The following is a 25,134-nucleotide window of genomic DNA, read 5'->3' as shown; positions in this document are numbered from 1 at the left end:
ACTCTGGCCTGGAGAATTCCATGGACTGTATAGTCCCTGGGGTTGCAAAGAGTTGGACATGACTGAGTGACTTTCACTTTCACTTTTCATACATGTAATGGTGTAAAATTCAAAAGATATAAAATAAAGCACTTGTCCTCTAGCCACTTAACTGGCCTTTTTAGAGGCAGCCAGAATGTTGAGTTTTTTAAGTGTCTTTCAGGAGCTGTTTTCAATATATTTTGCCTTGACAAATGAAGCTATAATGAATATACTTGTATGTATGTGGACAGATATGTGAATGTCTATAGAAAAATTCTTACAAGTGAAATTTCTAATTCAAAGGAATGTATATTTTTTATTTTGTGAATATTGCCAAATACAGTAGAGGTTATACCAGTTAATACTCCCAACTAGTTATGTGTGAATAAATCTTTTTCTTATTGAACCAATTTTCCAGACTGAATCTAAAGAGGAAACAAAATTTATAGGTTAAAAATTTTTTTATTGTGCTCTTCTAATTGAAGAGGCATAGGTAACCCTGTTTTGTCTTGACATGATCATCTTGAGTCCTCAGTTCCAGAGTTTAGATTGAAAACACTGATTGTAATCCAGCTCTCCCCTTATTTTATGTATGAAGAGTTCCAAATAAATGGTGCTGTTTCTCCAAGTACTCCCTAAAAAGGGAAAGAAAATGCACTATAGAATGGTCTAAAATGTAGATAAAGAAATTTCTTGGTGTTCAGTATAATGGGCAGACTTCAATTAATGACTTTTTTAAACTTGTTAAAATAACATTGGCTATTTGATTGTGTTTCGTAAGTTTCATGGTTAGTGGAAGCCTTGGCAGCCCAGGGCATCATTGAAGTAGAATAGGGAACTTGATGGTCAGGGAGAAGCAAGGGAGGAAACCCTTACGTTCATAGTTCTGACGTGGTGACTGCTGATGTGAAAAGCAAAGGGGCAAAGACTAGCTCAAGAGGATGAGGTTTATAGTAGAAAAAGGACCTGGAGTGTCTCGCCCGGTGCTTGGTAAACAGTGGCTGCACAGGTACCCTAGTTCCTCGTTGGTAGAAGTGTCCGTTCAGTCGCTTATTCCTATCTGACTCTTTGTGACCCCATGGACCACAGCACTCTAGGCCTTCCTGTCCGTCACCAACTCCCGGAGTTTACTCAAACTCATGTCTATTGAATCTGTGATGCCATCCAGCCATCTCATCCTCGTTCGTCCCCTTCTTCTCCCGCCTTCAGTCTTTCCCAGCATTAAGGTCTTTTCTAATGAGTCAGTTCTTCGCATCAGATGGCTCAGGTATTGCAGTTCCAGCTTCAGCATCAGTCCTTCCAATGAATATTCAGGACTGATTTCCTTTAGGATAGACTGGTTGGATCTCCTTGCAGTTCAAAAGCATCAATTCTTCAGCACTCAGCTTTCTTTATAGTCCAACTCTCACATCCATACATGACTACTGGAAAAACCATAGCTTTGACTAGATAGACCTCTGTTGGCAAAGTAATGTCTCTGCTTTGTAATATGTTGTCTACGTTGGTCATAACCTTCCTTCCAAGGAGTCAGCGTCTTTTAATTTCATGGCTGCAATCACCATCTGCAGTGACTTGGGAGCCCCCAAAAAAATAAATTCTGTCACTGTTTCCCCATCTATTTGCCATGAAGTGATGGGACCAGATGCCATGATCTTAGTTTTCTGAATGTTGAGTTTTAAGCCAACTTTTTCACTCTTCCCTTTCACTTTGATCAAGAGACTCTTCATAGTAGTATAGACTTGTCTAACTATTTTGAAAGGCTGTACTTACCCAGATACAGTGTGATCCAACAGTTCTTTTCGTAGCTGTATACCTGAAAGAAATTCTCACAGAGGTCCATAAGTGGTTGGTCATTCATCGCTTGTTATTTGTGCTTATGGAAAACAATCTTATTGTCCATACTCTTTGCCCAATGTTGAGTAAATCATGATAGATTTATTCCACAGGGTACTATCTAGCAGTTTGAAGCGGTGAACTAGATGTATGCACGGAAACATGATGGACCTTAAATGTATGTGTGCATGCCAAGTCACTTCAGTCATGTCTGACTCTGTGCAGCCCTAAGGACTGCAGCCCACCAAGCTCCTCTGTCCATAGGATTCTCCAGGCAAGAATACTGGAGTGGGTTGCCGTGCCCTCTGCCAGGGGATCTTCCCGACCCAGGGATCGAATCTGCTTCTCTTATGTCTCCTGCATTGGCAGGCCAGTTCTTTACCACTAGCGCCACCTGGGAAGCCCTCTTAAAAGCATCAGTTCAGTTCAGTTCAGTTCAGTCGCTCAATCGTGTCCGACTCTTTGCGACCCCATGAATCGCAGCACGCCAGGCCTCCCTGTCTATCACCAACTCCCAGAGTTTACTCAAACTCATGTCCATCGAGTCGGTGATGCCATCCAGCTATCTCATCCTCTGTCGTTCCCTTCTCCTCCTGCCCCCAATCCCTCCCAGCATCAGAGTCTTTTCCAATGAGTCAGCTCTTCGCACGAGGTGGCCAAACTATTGGAGTTTCAGCTTTAGCATCAGTCCTTCAAAAGAACACCCAGGACTGATCTCCTTTAGAATGGACTGGTTGGATCTCCTTGCAGTCCAAGGGACTCTCAAGAGTCTTCTCCAACACCACAGTTCAAAAGCATTAATTCTTCGGCGCTCAGCTTTCTTCACAGTCCAACTCTCACATCGATACTTGACCACTGGAAAAACCATAGCCTTGACTAGACAGACCTTTGTTGGCAAAATAATGTCTCTGCTTTTGAATATGCTATCTAGGTTGGTCATAACTTTTCTTCCAAGGAGTAAGCGTCTTTTAATTTCATGGCTGCAAGCACCATCTGCAGTGATTTTGGAGCCCCCCAAAATAAAGTCTGACACTGTTTCCCCATCTATTTCCCATGAAGTGATGGGACCAGATGCCATGATCTTAGTTTTCTGAATGTTGAGCTTTAAGCCAACTTTCACTCTCTTTCACTTTCATCAAGAGGCTTTTTAGTTCCTCTTCACTTTCTGCCATAAGGGTGGTGTCATCTGCATATCTGAGGTTATTGATATTTCTCCCAGCAATCTTGATTCTAGCTTGTGCTTCCTCCAGCCCAGCGTTTCTCATGATGTACTCTGCATATAAGTTAAATAAGCAGGGTGACAATATACAGCCTTGATGTACTCCTTTTCCTATTTGGAACCAGTCTGTTGTTCCATGTCCAGTTCTAACTGTTGCTTCCTGACCTGCGTATAGGTTTCTCAAGAGGCAGGTCAGGTGGTCTGGTATTCCCATCTCTTTCAGAATTTTCCACAGTTTATTGTGATCCGCACCATCAGAGGCTTTGGCATAGTCAATAAAGCAGAAATAGATGTTTTTCTGGAACTCTCTTGCTTTTTTGATGATCCAGCGGATGTTGTCAATTTGATCTCTAGTTCCTCTGCCTTTTCTAAAACCAGCTTGAACATCTGGAAGTTCATGGTTCACGTATTGCTGAAGCCTGGCCTGGTGGTAATTAAAAACAGATTGAGATATTTAACAAAAGCATCTATATAAATTTTTAAAAGGTATGTAAGTAAAACACATTACACAGTTTACTAGAAAACATCTAAACACATTAAGTACATTACAGTGTTTGCTTAAGTTGAGAGGATGATGAGAATGGGGATACAAGAATAAACAATAAAAATATAGAAATGTGAAACTTCACTTTTCCCGTGGGTGGTCTTTGAAGCCTCTGATGGCTGACTAGGTGGGTATCTACAGACCACTACCTATGTGTCTGTCATTATTGCTATCTTTGAGAGTAATGTTTCTCATTATCATTGGAACATTTTTTTGTTGTTGTTGTTGTTAAATTAACTGTACTTAAAGTGATTATTTGGAGTTCATGGTTCTGAAATCTTGCTCTTTTTTTGTTCTTCACTTCCCCTTTCTTTCCTTTTTCTGTTACTGTATGTTCTGTTTGGTTATTGCTTTAATGCAGAATATACTGACCTCATTGTTTATATCTGGTTTAGGTACTGCTTGTAGAGCCAGTACTATATGTTGTTGTTCTTAGAAGATAGTAGTTAGTAGGACTTCCCTGCTGATTGGTTCAGTGACTAAGACGCCACGCTCCCAGTGGCGGGGGCATGGGTTCAGTCCCTGATCTGGGAACTAGGTTTCACATGCTGCAACTAAAAATAAAATCCCACACACTGCAACTAAAGATCCCACATGCCACAGTGAAGATCGAAGGTCTTACATGCCGCAACTAACACCTGGTGCAGCCAGGTAAATAAATATTTTTTTTAGAAAGATAATAATGATGAGTCATGTGAGAGACTTTTCAATGTCTTTTTAATAATGGTCTTTTTTTGATTAAAGCAAGGGGGAAAGATACTGGTAATATAGGAATCACAGCTTTGATCCATTACTCTTTATGAAATTCATGTTATTTGTTTTGCTTTTCCTTTAAGAATATCTGGTTAGGGCCAATAAAAATATTGACTCCTAGAGAGTTCCCCTAAGGTAGCAGTAAGATCTTGAATAGAAAAAATACAGGAAACAAAGAGCCCTGCCTTTTGGCAATTTTTGTTAGTAGAACTCTCCCTCTGTAGGTCATGAACTTTTGAGTATCCTGAATTTTGAGTTTGCTTCAGTTGAGGTTTCTGATTGAGAACGGCTACCACCCAGGCTGGAGCTCCAGTTTAGCAACTGGAGAAAGGAGCTGTGATGGAATTAAAGTAACCGTAGCAACCATTATAATGTAAATAAGTCTCCTTGGGAAGTAAATTGAGAGCGTCCTCACTTGTTAGGGCATTCCTTTAGAGATTTTACTACTAGAGCTGACCACCAGTTTGCTATTAAAAACCCGGTGTAACTCCTCCTTGAACACTATCAAGTCCTGTGCCTCTCCAGCTTTCTTTAATAGCTTTTTGACAAGCTAGCCCCATGCATAGAAAACACAATGAATCTTTCATGTGCTTATCTTCTTCGTACACATGAACACTTCTTCTTCCTCTACTGAAGTTAAAATTTTTCTCACTGTCTTCTGTTACTAACTTTGCTGCAGCTCTGTAATGCCCAAAGGAAGCCACTTAGGTTCCCAGAAAAACAACGTGGTGTGTGCTTAGCAGACCCTGTTGGCCAAGATTTGCTTATGGTAGAACCGGTGGTGCCATGGCTACTCCTTAAGCAACATGAAAGAGATAAATCTTTGGTTTCAAATCTCATTACTTTTTTGTTTTAGCATTAAGCTCTAAGAAATAAAAATTTCTAAATGTTGTATAGTTTTAATGCAGGCTTACTTTGTGGGTTTAGAGACTGGATGGCTGGCTGCTGCTAAGTCGCTTCACTCGTGTCCGACTCTGTGCGACCCCATAGACGGCAGCCCACCAGGCTCAGGCATCCCTGGGGTTCTTCAGGCAAGAGTACTGGAGTGGGATGCCATTGCCTTCTCCGTTGGATGGCTGGAGGAAGTAATAAAAGTGAAGCCAGAGTATTACCAAATTGGAGTTGGGTTAATAAGTGTAATACTATACTTGTTTACTGTGTCCCTAATGAGTCTAGTGGGCTTCCCTTGTGGCTAAGCTGGTAAAGAATTCGCTGCAATGTGGGAGACCTGGGTTGGGAATATCCCGTGGCAAAGGGAAAGGCTACCCACTCCAGTATTCTGGCCTGGAGAATTCTATGGACTGTACAGTCCATGGGGTCGCAAGGACTAGACCGAGCGACTTTCACTTTCTAACGAGTCTAGCAGTTTTAACAAAGAGGTTGTGAGTAAAAAACTTAGAGTTCTAATTCAAGTTTAACCACTGTCATGTGGTTTGGTGCCAAGTAAATAGCTTCTCTCAACCTCAGCTTTATGTTTGTAAAAGAAGAATGAAAAAATGACTTTGTATTGTAGAAATATTTATTAATACAAGAGGAACTGAAATATAAGTAGTGGCAAGACCTGCCTCTTGAGAAACCTGTATACAGCTCAGGAAGCAACAGTTAGAACTAGACATGGAACAACAGACTGGTTCGAAATAGGAAAAGGAGTACGTCAAGGCTGCATATTGTCACCCTGCTTATTTAACTTATATGCAGAGTACATCATGAGAAACGCTGGGCTGGAAGAAGCACAAGCTGGAATCAAGATTGCCAGGAGAAATATCAATAACCTTAGATATGCAGATGACACTAATCTAATGGCAGAAAGTGAAGAGGAACTAAAAAGCCTCTTGATGAAAGTGAAAGAGAGTGAAAGTTGGCTTAAAGCTCAACATTCAGAAAACTAAGATCATGGCATCTGGTCCCATCACTTCATGACAAATAGATGGGGAAACAGTGGAAACAGTGTCAGATTTTATTTTGAGGGGCTCCAAAATCATTGGAGATGGTGATTGCAGCCATGAAATTAAAAGACTCTTACTCCTTGGAAGGAAAGTTATGATCAACCTAGATAGCATATTCAAAAGCAGAGACGTTATTTTGCCAACAAAGGTCAATCTAGTCAAGGCTGTGGTTTTTCCAGTGGTCATGTATGGATGTGAGAGTTGGACTGTGAAGAAAGCTGAGCGCCGAAGAATTGATGCTTTTGAGCTGTGGTGTTGGAGAAGACTCTTGAGAGTCCCTTGGACTGCAAGGAGATCCAACCAGTCCATTCTAAAGGAGATCAGTCCTGGGTGTTCTTTTGAAGGACTGATGCTAAAGCTCAAACTCCAATAGTTTGGCCACCTCGTGCGAAGAGTTGACTCATTGGAAAAGACTCTGATGCTGGGAGGGATTGGGGGCAGGAGGAGAAGGGGACAACAGAGGATGAGATAGCTGGATGGCATCACCGACTTGATGGACATGAGTTTGAGTAAGCTCTGGGAGTTGGTGATGGACAGGGAGGCCTGGCGTGCTACGATTCATGGGGCCACAAAGAGTCGGACATGACTGAGCGACTGAACGAACTGATGATCAAGAACATCATCTGATAGAAGACAGAAATTCTAACTTTCAGGGTAATATTCCTTACATAGCCTATGTGCTTGCTTCAGTTAAGGCTTTCTACTTTGGTTTTTAAGTTTTTTCCTCCAGCTTTATCCTTTTGTTGAGTTGTCATTGAGATCACATTAGTTACTCCTGTGTAACAAATCTTTGTTGGCTTAGCCATCAACAGCTGAGTTGATTTTTGAACTTCAAATTCTTGAGCATTTATTACATGTCAGGTTAGGGCTTCCCAGGTGGTGCAGTGGTAAAGAATCTGCCTGCCAATGCAGGAGACATGGGTTCGATCCCTGGGTCAGGAAGATCCCATGGAGAAGGAAATGGCAACCCGCTCCAGTGTTCTTGTCTGGAGAATCCCATGGACAGAGAAGCATGGACAGGCCGCAGTCCATGGGGTTGCAAAGAGTTGGGCATGGCTGAGCATGCACTCACACACACATACACATTTGGAACTGTGTACATGGGAAATAAGTACAAAATGTATAAAACATAATTTGTGCCATGCAATATAACAGTCATTCAAAGAACTGGGAAACAGCTCTGATGTTACTTTTACTATCTCAGATCTCATCTCTGTGGATATCATTCCTGATTCTCTCAGGTCTTTCTTTCATTTGGTTTAGTTTCCAGCCCCAGTACTACCATCCTGGTTATCCTCTTCTGAATCTGTTATAAGTGGTAAGTTATCACTTTATTTTTTAATTAATTTCTTTTTATTCAAGGATAATGCTTTACCAAATTCTGTTTTCTGTCAAACCTCAACGTGAATCAGCCACAGGTATACATGTATCCCCTCCCTTTGAACTTCCCTCCCGTCTCCTTCCCCATCCCACCCCTCTAGGTTGATACAGAGCCCCTGTTTGAGTTTCCTGAGCCATACAGCAAATTCCCATTGGCTATCTATTTTACGTACAGTAAGTTTCCATGTTACTCTTTCCATACATCTCACCCTCTCCTCCCTTCTCCCCATGGCCACAAGTCTATTTTCTATGTCTGTTTCTCCATTGCTGCCCTGAAAATAAATTCTTCAGTGCCATTTTTCTAGATTTCGTATATGTGTGTTAGAATATGATATTTATCTTTCTCTGACTTACTTCACTGTATACAATAGGTTCTATGTTCGTCCACCTCATTAGAACTGATTCAAAGGTGTTCCTTTTTAAGTATTCCATTGTGTCTATGTACCACAACTTCTTTATCCTTTCATTTGTTGATGGACATCTAGCTTGCTTCCATGTTCTAGCTGTTGTAAATAGTGCTGCGATGAACAGTGGGATACATGTGTCTTTTTCAATTTTGGTTTCCTCAGGGTATATGCCTAGGATGGGATTGCTGGGTCATATGCTGGTTTTATTCCTAGTTTTTTAAGGAATCTCCATACTGTCTTCCATAGTGGCTATATCAGTTTACGTTCCCACCAACAGTGCAGGAGCATTCCCTTTTCTCCACACCCTCTCCAGCATTTATTATTTGTAGGCTTTTTGATGATGACCATTCTGACCGGTGTGAGGTGATATCTCATTGTGGTTTTGATTTGCATTTCTGTAATTATGAGTGATGTTGAGCATATTTTCATGTGTTTGTTAGCCATCTGTGTGTCTTCTTTGGAGAAATGTCTGTTTAGGTCTTTTTTCCACTTTTTGATCAGGTTGTTTGTTTTTCTGGTATTGAATTGTATGAGCTGCTTGTGTATTTTGGAAATTAATCCTTTGTCAGTTGTTTCATTTGCTATTATTTTCTCCCATTCTGAGGGTTGTCTTTTCACCTTGCTTAGTGTTTCCTTTGCTGTGCAAAAGCTTTTAAGTTTAATCAGGTCCTACTTGTTTACTTTTGTTTTTGTTTCCATTGTTCTAGAAGATGAGTCATAGAAGATCTCGCTTTGATTTATGTCATCGAGTGGTCTGCCTATGTTTTCCTCTAAGAGTTTTATAGTTTCTGGGCTTACATTTAGGTTTTTAATCCATTTTGAGTTTATCTTTGTGTATGGTGTTAGGAAATGTCCTAATTTCATTCTTTTACATGTAGCTGTCCACTTTTCCCAGCACCATTTATTGAAGAGGCTGTCTTTGACACATTGTATATTCTTGCTTCCTTTGTCAAAAATAAGGTACCCATATGTGCATGAGTTTATTTCTGGGCTTTTTATCTTGTTCCATTGGTTTATAATTCTGTTTTTGTGCCAGTACCATACTGTCTTGATGACTGTAGCTTTGTAGTATAATCTGAAGTCAGGAAGCTTTATTCCTCCAGCTCCATCCTTCTTTCTCAAGATTGCTTTGGCTATTCCGGGTCTTTTGTGTTTCCATATGAATTGTGAAATTTTTTGTTCTAGTTCTGTGAAAAATGTCATTGGTAATTTGATAGGGATCACACTGAATCTGTAGATTGTGTTTGGTAGTATAGTCATTTTCACAATAGTGATTCTTCCTACCCAGGAACATGGAATATCTCTCCATCTGTTTATGTCATCTTTGATTTCTTTCATTAGTCTCATAATTTTCTGTGTACAGTTCTTTTGTCTCCTTAGGTAAGTTTATTCTTAGAAATTTAATTATTTTTGTTGCAGTGGTGAATGGGATTGATTCCTTAACTTCTCTTTCTGATTTTTCATTGTTAGTAAGTTACCACTTTTAAGAGGTTATATTCTAATTACAATTCTCAGAAAGTTGCCTGACCTGTAGTGATTTCCTTCTCTGTTCAGTCACTAGTGGTGGTGGTTTAGTCATTAAGTTATGTCTGACTCTTGTGATCTCATGGACTGTGTGTAGCCTGCCAGGCTTCTCTGTCCATGGGATTCTCCAGGCAAGAATACTAGAGTAGGTTGCCATTTCCTTCTCCCATCAGTCACTAGACTGTTATTTTATTAACTGAATTTGTGTAAAGTTTTTAAGCTGACACTACACATCAAAGCTTCATCTTTAGCTTACGGTCAAATAAACTCTCAACTAATTATCAACTGATATTAAAATTGATTCCTTGGGAATTCTCTTGTGATACAGTGGTTAGGGCTCTGCAGGCTCACTGCTAAGGGCCTGAGTTTGATTCCCTGGTCATGGAGCTGAGACTCCACAAGCCACTTGGTGCAGCCAAAAAAATGAAAATACTAGAATATTTTAAATTACTTACGTAACTTGCAATAAATTTTTAAAAATTGATTTCTTACTAGTCGCATACTTTTGTTTAGATAAATGAATTTACATGTATCCTTGATAAATTCCATTTTGCATTTTCAGCCCATTGTTTCGACCTATCTGTTCAGATATTTTTGATTTTCAATTATGACTTTCATGGTATTACCTAACCTTCCCATGTTTTATATCACTAGGAAAATTTATAAGCTACCACTTGAATCTTCAAGGTCGTTGATAAACACTGAAAAAAGTAAGGTCAAATACAGAGCCCTGAGATAACCTGAGAGCCTTTCATCCAGACTGATACTGTTGAAAAAAATTTGTACAATATGAGAATTGGGAATTAAGTTTTATTTGGGTCAAATGAGGCCTGCAGACAGCTTTCAGATAGCTCTGAAAGTGCTCCAAGGGATGAGGGGAGGAGCTAGGATATGTAGGAGTTGTGCTACAAAGGGCAGGTAATCTGGAAAGTCACAAGATTACTGGTAAACCAGAAATGTCAAGGTAAGGAATTTAGCGCTTTTCTGTGTATGGGAAAATGCAGAAGTCTGGCCTCACTGGAAACATTTCTTTGATATGCATCTTCCTATCTGGGGACAGTGTCCTATGTTTTCACAACCTAAGTTTGCTCAGGGGTCATGGGGAGTGGCTGCAGTCTGATGGCTGCTAGATGACATGTATTCTTTCCTTCCTGAGTTCCCGCAGGGCTCACTAGCTTGATCATCCTTGGTGGCTGCAGTTGCTTGTGACTGTGACATCCTTGTTTTCTGATATGGCAGGAAATTATTCCATTTCTCAGTATCAAGCCACTGATGAATAATCTGAGATGGTTCAGCTTATTCTCAATCCATCACCTAACGAACATAAGAAACTTTACTTTGATCTCAACGAGATGTATTTGACCTACTCTGTGTTATTTCTCTGATCTCTCAATCTAGTAGTTTTTAAATTAGGTTAATATGTTTTTTTTCTTATTGAACCCATTCTGGCTTCTAGAGCTTTCTTTGCTGCTGCTGCTGCTAAGTCGCTTCAGTCGTGTCTGACTCTGTGCGACCCCATAGACGGCAGCCTACCAGGCTCCTCCATCCCTGGGATTCTCCAGGCAAGAACACTGGAGTGGGTTGCCATTTCCTTCTCCAATGCATGAAAGTGAAAAGTGAAAGGGAAGTCGCTCAGTCGGGTCCAACCCTCACTGACCCCATGGACTGCAGCCTCCCAGGCTCCTCCGTCCATGGGATTTTCCAGGCAAGAGTACTGGAGTGGGGTGCCATTGCCTTCTCCGGAGCTTTCTTTACCTCTTCCCTATTCTGTCATAGGCTGACAGAATATTGCTGGAAATCCTTGTGAAACTTTTTTTTCCCTTTCTAGTTTTATATGGATATAATTGATATATACCATATGTTTAAGGTGTACAGCATAGTGATTTGACTTACATACCTCATGAAATGATTATCACAGTAAGTTAGTGAATATCCAGCACCTCATATGGATACAAAATTAAAGAAATAGAAAAAAATTCTCTTTTGTGAAGAGAACTCTTAGAACTTTTTCTCTTGACAACTTTTATATATAATATTTAGTAATGTTAATTATTTTTATCATGTTGTACATTACATCCCTAGTATTTAGTTATCTTAGTTTGTGCTTTTTGCCTGTCTTCATCAAATTCCCCCTCTTCAGTCCTTGCCTGTGGTAAGTACAAATCTGATCTCTTCTTCTATGAGTTAGTTAATTTGTTAGTTTTGTGTATATGTTTGAAGTATAATTGACCCACAACACTATGTTATTTCTTGGTACACAGCATAATGATTTGCTGTTTTTATACATTTCAAAGTGATCATCATGTCAAGTCTAGTTACTGTCTGTCCTCATCATACAAAGACAAAACATGATTATTGACTATATTCCCCACACAAATACATTTGACTTATTTCTTTTGTTACTGAAAATCTGTCTCTCTCAATCTCCCTCACCTAATTTCTCTCTTTCCCCCATCGCCTGTGCTCTGGCAGCCATCTGTTTGTTCTCTGTATCTGTGACTATTTTCATTTAGTTATTAGTGTTTACTTGTTTTGTTTTTTATATTTCACATAAAAGTGAAATGCAGTATTTGTGTTTCTCTGACTTGTTTCACTTAGTGTAGTTCTTTCTAGATCCATCTTTGTTGTCACAGATGGCAAGATTTCATTCTTTTTTAAGGATAAAAAATATTTCATTGTGTGTGTGTATATATATATATACACATATATACACACGCACACACATGTGTATCTCTCTCTCTCCTCTCTCTCTCTCTCTCCTTTTCCATTCATCTGTTGAGACACTTAGGTTGCTCCCATATCTTGGCTATTGTAAATAATGTTGCAATGAACATGGGGGTACATGTATGTTTTTGAAATAGTGTTTTGTTTTCTTTGGATAAATACATAGGCATGCAATTGATAGATCATATGGTAGTTCTGTTTTTAATTTTTTGAGCTATCTCCATACTGTTTTTCATAATGGTTGCACCAGTTTACTTTTCCACAGTACAGAGGGTTCTCTTTTCTCTGCATCCTCACCAGCACGTATTATTTGTCTTCTATGTTGTCCTTCTGACAGGTATGAGATAGTATCTCATTGTGATTTAGATTTGCATTTCCCTCATGATTGGTGATGTTGAAGCATCTTTTCATGTACCTGTTAGCTATCTGTATGTTATCTTTGTAAAAATGTCTTTCACGTCCTCTGCCTGAATTTTAATTTGGTGTTTTTTTTTTGCTAATGACTTGTATGAGTTCTTTATGTATTTTGGATATTAATCCCTTATCGGATATATTTTTTTGCACATATCTTCTCTCATTCAATAAGCGGTCTTTTTGTTCTATCGCTAGTTTCCTCTCTGTACAAAAACTTGAGCTACTGGATGCTCTCTTATTATCTTTTTTTCTGTCTCAGGCTTCAATTTTCACTTAACCATATGTATACCATTCTGTTTTACAATCTGGAAGATTATTCTTAATAAAGAAAGTGGAGATCAAGAGGATTTGGTTTTGTGACTTTTTCTTCCATGGCTGAAGTTGATGCTGCCATGGCTGCAAGACCTCATTCAATTGATGGGAGAGTGGTTGAGCCAAAACGTGCTGTTGCAAGAGAGGAATCTGGAAAGCCGGGGGCTCATGTAACTGTGAAGAAGCTGTTTGTTGGTGGAATTAAGAAAGATACTGAGGAACATCATCTTAGAGATTACTTTGAGGAATATGGAAAAATTGATACCATTGAGATTATTACTGACAGGCAGTCTGGAAAGAAAAGAGGCTTTGGATTTGTTACTTTTGATGACCATGATCCTGTGGATAAGATTGTGTTGCAAAAATACCATACTATCAATGTTCATAATGCAGAAGTAAGAAAGGCTTTGTCTAGACAAGAAATGCAGGAAGTCCAAAGTTCTAGAAGTGGAAGAGGAGGCAACTTTGGTTTTGGAGATTCTCGTGGTGGTGGTGGAAATTTTGGACCAGGACCAGGAAGTAACTTTAGAGGAGGATCTGGTGGATATGGAAGTGGCCGTGGATTTGGGGATGGCTATAATGGGTATGGAGGAGGACCTGGAGGTGGCAATTTTGGAGGTAGCCCTGGTTATGGAGGACGAAGAGGAGGATATGGTGGTGGAGGACCTGGATATGGCAACCAGGGTGGGGGCTACGGAGGTGGTTATGACAACTGTGGAGGAGGAAATTACGGGAGTGGAAATTACAATGATTTTGGAAATTATAACCAACAACCTTCTAACTATGGTCCAATGAAGAGTGGAAATTTTGGTGGTAGCAGGAACATGGGGGGACCATATGGTAGAGGAAACTATGGTCCAGGAGGCAGTGGAGGAAGTGGGGGTTATGGAGGGAGAAGCAGATAGTGAGCTTCTTCCTATTTGCCATGGGCTTCACTGTATAAATAGGAGAGGATGAGAGCCCAGAGGTAACAGAACAGCTTCAGGTTATCGAAATAACAATGTTAAGGAAAATCTTATCTCAGTCATGCATAAATATGCAGTGATATGGCAGAAGACACCAGAGCAGATGCAGAGAGCCATTTTGTGAATGGATTGGATTATTTAATAACATTACCTTACTATGGAGGAAGGATTGTTAAAAAAAAACTGCCTTTGAGACAGTTTCTTAGCTTTTTAATTGTTGTTTCTTTCTAGTGGTCTTTGTAAGAGTGTAGAAGCATTCCTTCTTTGATAATGTTAAATTTGTAAGTTTCAGGTGACATGTGAAACCTTTTTTAAGATTTTTCTCAAAGTTTTGAAAAGCTATTAGCCAGGATCATGGTGTAATAAGACATAACGTTTTTCCTTTAAAAAAATTTAAGTGCGTGTGTAGAGTTAAGAAGCTGTTGTACATTTATGATTTAATAAAATAATTCTAAAGGAAAAAAAAAAAAGAGTGGAAACAAAATAAGAGTAGAATAGGTCAGGTGTTTATCTTTTAGCATGGTGAAAGGGCCTGTCTCCTCTTTTTGTCTCCAACTTTGCTGGAAAAAGACTATGTGTTAGCACTTTTCGTAAACTTATATTGATCCTGTATTATGTGCCGAACACTGCATTAGATCTGGACTCCAAAGATGAATAAAAGGAAGTCTTTTCTTTCAAGGAAGTCACAGTGTAGTTGGAAAGATAAATATAAATTTTTATAGCATAGGAAAGTAAGGACTGCTGGAGGATGTTCAGAATCCTGTGATGGTACTCAGGAAAGAGCAACCAGTTGTGTTTAATGGAGCTGTTGATGTGAGCCTTCACAGAGGAAATTCTGTTTAAGTGGATTCTTAAAGGAAGTATAGTTTTGGGTTGATTGGGGTGGGATAAGTTAAAGGCCAACATCATGTGTCAAGAAATCTTAAAATAGGCCATTATGATTAGAATATAGAATATAAAGGGGAGTCTCAGGAAATGAGACTAGAGAGACAAGCAGGACCATATCGGAAAGGGCCTTGATAACTAGGCTGGAATTTTGACTCTGGTAGGCACATGAGTGTCCTTAAAGGGTTTTAAGCACAGTATATCTTCAAAACCAGGTCAGAGTCCTTTCTTGTGATATAGTATATAGTATGCTGCTGCTAAGTCATGTCAGTTATGTCCGACTCTGTGCGACCCCATAAACGGCAGCCCACCGGGCTCCCCTGTCCCTGGGATTCTCCAGGCAAGAACACTGGAGTGGGTTGCCATTTCCTTCTCCAGTGAATGAAAGTGAAAAGTGAAAGTGAAGTTGCTCAGTCGTGTCTGACTCCTCGCGACCCCATGGACTGTAGCCTACCAGGCTCCTCAGTCCATGGGATTTCCCAGGCGAGAGTACTGGAGTGGGTTGCCATTGCCTTCTCCGAGTATATTTAGTATAGTATACTATATAAATCAGTTTAGGCTAGGTTAGGTTGTGGCAACAAATAATTCCCCACTCAGTGGCTTATAATAGCAAGAGATTATTATTTGCTCACATTGCATATCTGTCATGTGGCTCTGTTCCAGAACCAAGGCTAGAGATACAGCTCTTATCTGAGATGTTGCCCTTGTGGTGGAGGAAAATGAGACTTGATAGAACCATGCATTTCTCTGAAAGCTTCTGTTCAGAAGTAGAATGTATCATTTACTCAGTGATAATGAGTGATATATCTAGATAGAGTTACCCTAATAAAAAATATGTCCATTATGTTATCTGGGTGGCTTCACAGGTGTCTCAGTGGGTAAAGAATCCACCCACTATTCAGGAGACGCAGGAAACACCAGTTCGATTCCTGGGTCAGGCAGATCCCTTGGAGAAGGGCATGACAACCCACTCCAGTATTCTTGCCTGGAGAATCCCATGGACAGAGGAGCCTGGTGGTCCATGGGTTGCATAGAGTTGGACATGACTGAAGTGACTGAGCATGCAAACATGCACAGCATGAATATATTATTTATGTTGTGAAGATATGGTAAAATATGGTATGTGCTTAGTTGCTCAGTCATGTCTTGCTCTTTGAGACCCCATGGAATGTAGCCTGCTACACTCCTCTGTCCATGGGTTTCTCCAGACAAGAATACTGGAGTGGGTAGCCATTCCCTTTTCCAGAGGATCTTCCCAACCCAGGTATCGAACCCAAGTTTCCTGCATTGGAGGCGAATTCTTTACTATCTGAGCCTGTGTAATAATATTCAGCCAACAGAAACTGTGAACAAGCTTACTTAATAAGAAAGGGAAATGATCATTAAGTTTTAAGTGGAAAAAAAAATGGGTTATATAGTAACATGAACAGAAAATATCAATTTAATTTAAAATATCAATTTAGTTTAGAGGGAAGGAAGGAGGGATGGAGAGAGAGAGTGTGTGTGTATGTGTGTGCGCCCTCCAGTTTGGTTCACTTTAGCCTTATTAGATTTGAATGGTAGTAGATAATACATTGGAGAAGGCAATGGCACCCCACTCCAGTACTCTTGCCTGGAAAATCCCATGGACGGAGGAGCCTGGTGGGCTGCAGTTCATGGGGTTGCTGAGGGTCGGACACAACTGAGCGACTTCCCTTTCACTTTTCCCTTTCATGCATTGGAGAAGGAAATGGCAACCCACTCCAGTGTTCTTGCCTGGAGAATCCCAGGGACGGGGGAGCCTGGTGGGATGCTGTCTATGGGGTCGCACAGTCGGACATGACTGAAGCAACTTAGCAGCAGCAGCAGCATGCTATCTTGAGGATCTTTTTACATCAGCTTGACCCTAAAGAAATTCAGCTTGACCAGAGTATTTATGATATAACCACGTAGAAAGATCTATATATTAAAAAACTGTAACTTTAGGGACTTCCCAGGCAGTCCAGTGGGTAAGATTCTGTACTTACACTGCATGGGGTTCAGGTTGGGAAGTTCTTCATGCTAAAGGAGGGAAAATGGTATAATTTTGAAGGAGGCATTAGGGAGTTTTGGTAGAATTTATGCTTCTTTAGAGACAACGTTAATGCTGGGCTTCAGTCTTTCATTTGTTTAAATAGAACAAACATAAAAAAGAGCTTGAATATTGCTTCATGTTCTGAGTTTCTCTTTTAGTAGGATGTTCTAGCTTTTGGGATATAAATAGACCCCTCCTTTTTAATAACTTTATTGAAGTAAAATTTTATACTATGAAGTTCATTCACTTAAAGTATACAGCTGAGTGGTTTTGTATATTTACAGAGTTGTGTGACCAATCACCATAGTCTACTTTTAGAACATTTTCTGTATCCCCAAAAGAAACCTCATAGTAGTTATTCCCTGCTCCTCCCAGTACACCACCATGCCATCTCCAGGCAACCATTAATCTATTTTCTACGTCTATAGATTTTTCAGTTCTGGACATTTCATATAAGTGAAATACTTACAATGTGTAGTATACTTACAGTATTTGTGTCCCATATTCAGTTCAGTTCAGTCGCTCAGTCGTGTCCGACTCTTTGCGACCCCATGAATCACAGCACACCAGGCCTCCCTGTCCATCACCAACTCCCAGAGTTCACTTAAACTCACGTCCATCGAGTCAGTGATGCCATCCAGCCATCTCATCCTCTGTCGTCCCCTCCTCCTGCCCCCAATCCCTCCCAGCATCAGAGTCTTTTCCAATGAGTCAACTCTTCGCACGAGGTGGCCAAAGTACTGGAGTTTCAGCTTTAGCATCATTCCTTCCAAAGAACACCCAGGGCTGATCTCCGTTAGAATGGACTGGTTGGATCTCCTTGCAGTCCAAGGGACTCTCAAGAATCTTCTCCAACACCACAGTTCAAAAGCATCAGTTCTTCAGTGCTCAGCTTTCTTCACAATCCAACTCTCACATCCATACATGACCACTGGAAAAACCATAGCCTTGACTAGACAGACCTTTGTTGGCAAAGTAATGTCTCTGCTTTTTAATATGCTATCTAGGTTGGTCATTAGAGGTCACTTTAAAGTTTATGATATTTATAGCTCTATCTTGTGTGATAAATTGACTTGATTCTTAATTTATATTTGTATTCTGTCATTTAATACAATGCTTTGTACATTGTATATAGCAAATAAATAATTTGTAGATTACATGGATTTTTTAATGGATATTAAAAGATATATTTTGTGGATAATTGTCCTGGTGTCTGAATTTCATTTACTGTTGCTTACTTCCATTTTCTCCCCTGACTATTCACTTTCTAGCTGAATAGTGTTTTTACTCATACTACTGATGAAAAGTGTTTTACTCAGGTCCTCTTTATTCCTGCAGAATAAATTATACAGTACTTGGTAGAAGTCAGTAGTTTACTGAAAAAAAGATGAAGCTCATTAGGAGACTGCTAGGTATATCTTAACAGTTCATTTTTCATTTCCCTTAGACCTTTCCTCAGTGTATAATCTGGATTACCCTGATTAAAGGATTTTGCCTTCCAAATGTAATGTCAGTTGTGTCTAGAACTGCCTTGGTATGCCTGCTTGAATGGTATCCTCTTCCATTAACCACTAGAGCACAAAGAGATTCGGATAGGGTAGTATGTACATACATTCCTTTATTTTTTTATATATTCCTTTAGTTAGAATCTTCTTAGTGCAAATAATCTTGGATCTGTGAATGCTCTGTCCTGTTTGTGATAAAAGGCAGATTTTTTTTTCTTTTTTATCTTTTTGAATTTTGCTTCCTGTTGCCTTTGTTTTTGTTTTCCCTGTCATATGTTTTACATTTGACAGAAGACAAAAAGAATAGTAAAGATTCCTAGTCAAGTGTCAGATTGAATTTAATAAATGTTATTTTAAATCCAGTAGCTGAGGTTGTAAAAAAAAAGAAAGAAAGAAAGAAAATCCTCAGTGGGAAAAGTGAAGAGGGCATTTAAAACCAAAGTTGTAGGTACATATGCTAAAGTTATGGCTGCCGTAGGTAAATAAAAGGTTTCAGTTTTAACGGCCATACAGGAAAAAGGGACTTTGCTACTTCCCTCCGTAAAGCTAGTTCCTCAAAAGTTTGCTATATTGTTGAAAAGTTGATATAGAAAAAAAACATCTTCTCCAGTGATATAGATGTCAAGGAAGTTCATCCACACTGTGTGAGCTCTGAGAATTAGTTACCATGAACTTCTGTTGTAACCTTGGTTTAGGGTGTCCCTTTTTCTCTACAGTTTGGGGAACCCAAAGCTGAGAAATTAATGTATAAAGTAGTCCTAAATTAGTGATGGTCCCATATATCAGGATGAAGCAAATATAAAACTTCTTTATAGGAATATCTTCAGTGTAGGCCACACAGGATTCCCATAGCTAAAGGTGTCCTACAGATTTTTTTTTTTTTTTTTTTTTGAAAAGTGGAACTTTAAAAAATACAGTTGTTGAAATTTAAAACTCAATGGACAATGTTAGTGGTAGAATGGATAGATTGTATATTCATGCAATGGAATACTGTAAAGCAATGGAAATGAATAAATTGCTGGCATGTATAAGATCATGTTTGAATAATGATAATGCTGAATGAGGGAAGGCAGACAAAGAGTACATACTGTATGATTTTAATCATATACAGCTAAAAACCCTAACGTATATTAGAAGTCATGAATCAGTCTTTGAGGAAGAGGGAGGGGTTAGTGATTAGGGAGGGGGCAAGAGGGAGGTTTCTGGAGTGCCAATAACATTACATTTCTTGACCTTGTGGTTGTTACGTGATTGTCTCACTTGTGATAATTTATTGAGCTTATGATTTATTTATACACTTGTTCAATCTAAAAGAAAGCAGGAATCAAAAATGTAATAAATATCATAGAAAAGATAGGATAAATTAAAAGCACAGTAAAAGGTGGTAGAAATAAGTTCAAATGCATCAGTAATCATACTAAAGTATATGAATTACACTTACCCGTTAAAAGACAGATTGTCTGTTCTATCATGTTTCCAAGATGGTTGACATGTGTCCCATCCTCCCACCTACAGGTCGAGTTTTTTCCTCCATTCATCTTGAATCTGGGCTGGCTTTTGTAATTTGCTTAAGCAATAGAATATGCCAGAAGTGACATCCTGGGACTTTCAGGGCTAGGGCCTGAGAAATTTTGCTGCTTCTATCTAGCCTTTTTGGACATTCTTTTTTTGAGTGTTCTCCCATGGAATATTCATTCTGGGGACCTAGCTGTCGTGCTGTGAGAAGCCCAAGCCAGATGGAGAGGCCCAACTGAGTTCCCAGCCAACTGCCAGCATCAACTACTAGCCATGTGAGTGAGTTAAGGAATCATCTTGGATATTCTAGACCCAGCAGACATCCTATGGAGAAAAACCCGGATGCCAGGCATATGGACCTAGTCTATTCATCATCGTCAGCCATTAGAGTCACCGTACCTGAGGTCCCAGAGGTCACAGAGCAGACATAAGCCCTTCCTACTGTACCTTGTCTGAATTCCTGACCCTCAGAATTATGAACATAATAAAATGGTTGTAGTTCTATGCCAGTAGACTTTGGGGTAGTTTGTTTATAACAATAGATAATTGAAATAGAATTCAGTACCTAGAAGTGAAGTGCTGTTATAATCTAAAATATGGATTGGCTTTGGGACTTGGCAGTGGGCAGAGGCTGGAGGGACCTTGAGGAGACTATTGGTGAAGTTTTGAAAAACAAAAAAGTATTACTAGAGGCTGGATAAAAAGGAAACTTTGTTATGTGGTGATGGTGGTACAAGGTTTATTAACACTGACACGTGTGGGCACATGAAAGATAGAAAATGTATTTAATATATTCATTTTATCTAAGAAGTTTTCTAGATAGAAGGTTGAAAAGTGTTACCTAACTTCTCATGATAAGGTGAAAATACAGAGATGAATGAGCTAAAAAATGAACTATTCAGTTTTCAAGCAGAATTTAGAGGGAAAATATTTCTAACCCAAGCTCTGTTATATTAGGAAATAAAACTTTTTCTTATCCCTAGTTGCTCCAGATAGCCAATGATTTCTAAGGAAATGGCTTCAGAGCAAAGATTAAATTAAACAATGTGCCAATAAAACATCACCTCAAAGTAAAGATCTCAAGGATGCAACTGTAAATCCCTTTGTTAATAAGACTTCTGAAAGATTTAAAGCAGTGCCTCATAGAACTTTTCAGTTACCAAAAAAAAAAAAAAGTCTAAAGATCTAAAGGGAATACATCCTAGATTCTCTTTATTAAACAATAGGGCTTCTAAGAATTTTAAGGGTATTTTCTTACAGTAGTCTCACATAAAAATTAAAATAGAGAAAATGAGTATAGCTCTGTCTGTTGAAGTGAAATCCCTATAAGAATCATAGGAAATCTGCAAGGGTTTTTAATAGACTGTGTGTACTGATTATAGCAACTTCAGCATGAAGTAAAAGGAGCAGAGACAATAAAAAATGAAAATAGGTCTTTGAACTTCCCAGCCATCTGCAGGCAGGAAGCAGGCTAAGAAGGCTACTCCACTGCAGATATTAACCATCTCTTATGTAAAAGGAAGGATGACTCAGGGTGGAGCCAAATTTTGAAGAATCGCTCTCAGGGAATAAGACTGGGCTGTAACCAAGAAACTGGTGATATTTGATTAAATTTCACAATTGCTGTGGAAAAAAAATAACTGCTATATATCTCCTGTTCCTTCTTCATATTTTGAATGAGAGTGTCTGTTGTGGTTTTCCTAAGTCAGTCTCACTATTGTGCGATTATATGTTGGGTGTGTGGGAGCAGATAATTTGTCTCTTTATTCAGATCAAGAGGAATAATACTCCAGTAGCTGTACCTGAGGAACTGCATCTGAGGAACCTCAATCACACCTGGACCTGAATTAGATATCAAGATTCTGGACATCAAGCTGATGCCATAATCAGATGAGACTTTTGGAGGTCTTAGGAGAGGGTGAGTGTATTTTGCATGTGGGAGGGATTTGTTGGGGCCAGAGGGTGGTTTGTGGTAACTTTGTCTCCAAAGTGGCTGTCATCAATCTCTTCCCTTCTTGCCATTCAGAGGTGAAGTCTATTTCTCTCCTCCTCTTCAATCTGGGATGGCCTTAGTGGTTTGTGTGACCAATTGAATGGGACTTCCAAGACTAGGTCATAAGAAGGTGAGCAGCTTCTGCCTTTGTATGCCTCTTGGAATGCTTGCTCTCAGAACCAGCCACCATGCTATGAGAAGCCCAGGTCAAGTGGAGAGGACATGTGTAGGCACTGGTTCATAGCCCCAATGAGCTACCAGCAAACAACCAGCATCAACTAACTGTCAGTCGTGTGAGTGTGTGAAGGAATCATATTGGACAGTCCAGTCCTAGCAAACATCACCTGGAGAGAAGAACTGAGGTCCCAGTCAAATAGCTCCTCTTGAGATATCCCAGCCATCTTCATCCATTCAAATCATCCATCCCATCTGAGGTTCCAGGCATTGTGGATCAGAGACACTTTGTCTCTGCTGTGCCCTACTAGAATTTCTGGCCTACAGAATCATAATAAATAATCATCATTTACCATTGTTTGGGAGAAGTTTTCTTTTTTTTTAATGCAGTAATAGATGATTTAAACATTGTCAGATTAAATAGAAAATAATCCATCTCTATGCAGTTTATAGGAGGCATGCTTAATAAAATATAAGGAATCAGAAAGATTGGAAGTAAAGGTATAGAAAAACATTTTCTAAAAGAAAGCTAATACAGCAGGGTAATAGTAGGCAAAATTAACTTGAAGGTAAAAATTATTATTATAGTTAAAAATCATCATAAAATATTACAAGGAGGCTATTCTAACTCCAAATTAGTATGCATTCAATAGTATGGCCTCAAAATTTATATAGGTAGAATAGAGATAGAATATTAAATATATAGAAAGAATGAATATAGGAAGAAAATTACAGAAATTATAAGAAAAATATGGATCTATAAAGAACATCTTTTTCAATAATTGGTCAAACTGACAAATTTGAGAAGAGTTGAAAAACAATAAGTTAGATTTGGTGGGCCTCTGCAGAGCCCTGCATCTAATACATGAAAATATACTTTCTTTTTAAGTAACTTTAAAAAAAACTGAACACATACTGAATTTGTAAAGTAAGTCTCAACAAAACCAGTGAATGATATTATGCAGACTATGGTCTCTTACTCCAGTTGCTATTGAAATTAAACCAAAAGATGATCAAAGTAATTTTATTTGGAAATTTAAATGCATGCCTTGAATAACTCATATCAAAGAAGAAATAATAATAGAAATTAGAAATAAAACTAACTTACCAAAACTGACTCTGGAAGAAATAAAAACCTGAATAAATCTATATTCATTAGACATATTGAATTATAAATAAATATCTACCTACTAGAAAAGAGACACATATGAAATTTTTTTATAGTTTTATAGAAGTATAATTGACAAACAATACTGAACATACTTAAAAAGTATACAGCTTGGAAAGTTTTGACATTGGTATTCAACCATGAAACTGTTATCACAATTAAGTTAAAGAATATATTAAGTTAAAGAATATATCACTTCTCAAGTCACTCCTTCCTACTACCTCACCTCATCTCTAGGCAATCAGTGATCTGCTTTATGTTATAATAGATAAGTTTGCATTTTCTAGAATTTTATTAAATGTAACCATACAATCTTTTGTGAGGGTGGGGGATATTATACTTCATTCTCTTAGCATTATTGTTTTGGAATTTATTCATACTGTTAGTGGTCAGAAGCTCGTTCCTTTTTATTGCCTAGTAGTATTCCATTGTATCGCTAGAAAAGCTTTAGCTTTGTTTTTCATTTGTTGACAGACACTTGGGATAGTTCCAGCTTGGGGTGATTATAAATATGCTTCTGTGAACATCTGTGTAGAAGTATTTGTAGACATATGCTTTCATTCCTCTTTGTTAAATATCTAGGAGTGTAATAGTTGGATCATATTAATGTATGATTAAGAAACTGCGAAGTGGCTTTGCCATTTTATAGTTTCACTGGCAGTGTTTTGAGTTCCTCCACATTCTTGTCAACATTTGGTATCAGAAGTCTTTATTTTTAGCCATTCTAAGTGTATGTGGGGCTTCCCTGGTAGCTCAGCTGGTAAAGAATACACCTGCAATGCAGGAGACCCCAGCTCGATTCCTGGGTCAGAAAATCCCCTGGAGAAGGGATAGGCTTTCCACTCCAGTATTCTTGCCTGGAGAATCCCCGTGGACAAAGTAGCCTGGCAGACTACAGTCTATGGGGTCGCAAAGAGTCGGACACATCTGAGTGACTAAGCACAGTAAGTGTATATAGCATACAGTTGGATTTGCTTTAATTAATTTGACAGTCTGTTTTTTTGGCTTTTTTTTTAAGCTTTTTATTTTGTACTGGGGTACAGCTGATTAACAATGCTGTGATAGTTTCAGATGAACAACAAAGGGGCTCAGCCGTCCATATACATTTATCCAGGCAGTCTGTTTTTCAGTTGACTGTTTTGAACCACTTATGTTTAAACTCATTTTGATATGGTTAGATTTAAATCTACTATCTTGCTGTTTGTTTTCTATATGTCTCATCTGTTCTAGTTCCATTTTTTTCTTTCTGTCGTATTTTGCATTAATTAATTATTTTCAGGAAGCAACAGTTAGAACTGGACATGGAACAACAGACTGGTTCCAAATAGGAAAAGGCTGTATACTGTCACCCTGCTTATTTAACTTATATGCAGAGTACATCATGAGAAATGTTGAACTGGAAGAAACACAAGCTGGAATCAAGATTGCCAGGAGAAATATCAATAACCTCAGATATGCAGATGACACCACCCTTATGGCAGAAAGTGAAGAGGAACTAAAAAGCCTCTTAATGAAAGTGAAAGAGGAGAGTGAAAAAGTTGGCTTAAAGCTCAACATTCAGAAAACGAAGATCATGGCATCCAGTTCCATCACTTCATGGGAAATAGATGGGGAAACAGTGGAAACAGTGTCAGACTTTATTTTGGGGGGCTCCAAAATCACTGCAGATGGTGACTGCAGCCATGAAATTAAAAGATGCTTACTCCTTGGAAGGAAAGTTATGTCCAACCTAGATAGCATATTCAAAAGCAGAGACATTACTTTGCCAACAAAGGTCCGTCTAGTCAAGGCTATGGTTT

At 38.9% G+C, this 25,134-nt stretch overlaps 1 protein-coding gene and 1 pseudogene across 3 annotated transcripts in view; both read left to right on the top strand.

Annotated features, from left to right (window-relative positions):
• AHCYL2 (adenosylhomocysteinase like 2) overlaps window positions 1-25,134 on the top strand; it is a 190,559-nt gene that overhangs the window by 33,581 nt on the left and 131,844 nt on the right. The window lies entirely within an intron of this gene.
• Window positions 10,584-14,522, top strand: LOC138987650 (heterogeneous nuclear ribonucleoproteins A2/B1 pseudogene; annotated as a pseudogene).

Source organism: Bos mutus, chromosome 4 (genome assembly GCF_027580195.1).
Source record: "Bos mutus isolate GX-2022 chromosome 4, NWIPB_WYAK_1.1, whole genome shotgun sequence".
NCBI classification, from domain to species: Eukaryota; Metazoa; Chordata; class Mammalia; order Artiodactyla; family Bovidae; genus Bos; species Bos mutus.
The sequence above is the reverse complement of the archived record's forward strand: the minus strand, read 5'-3'. Positions and strand labels throughout refer to the sequence as shown.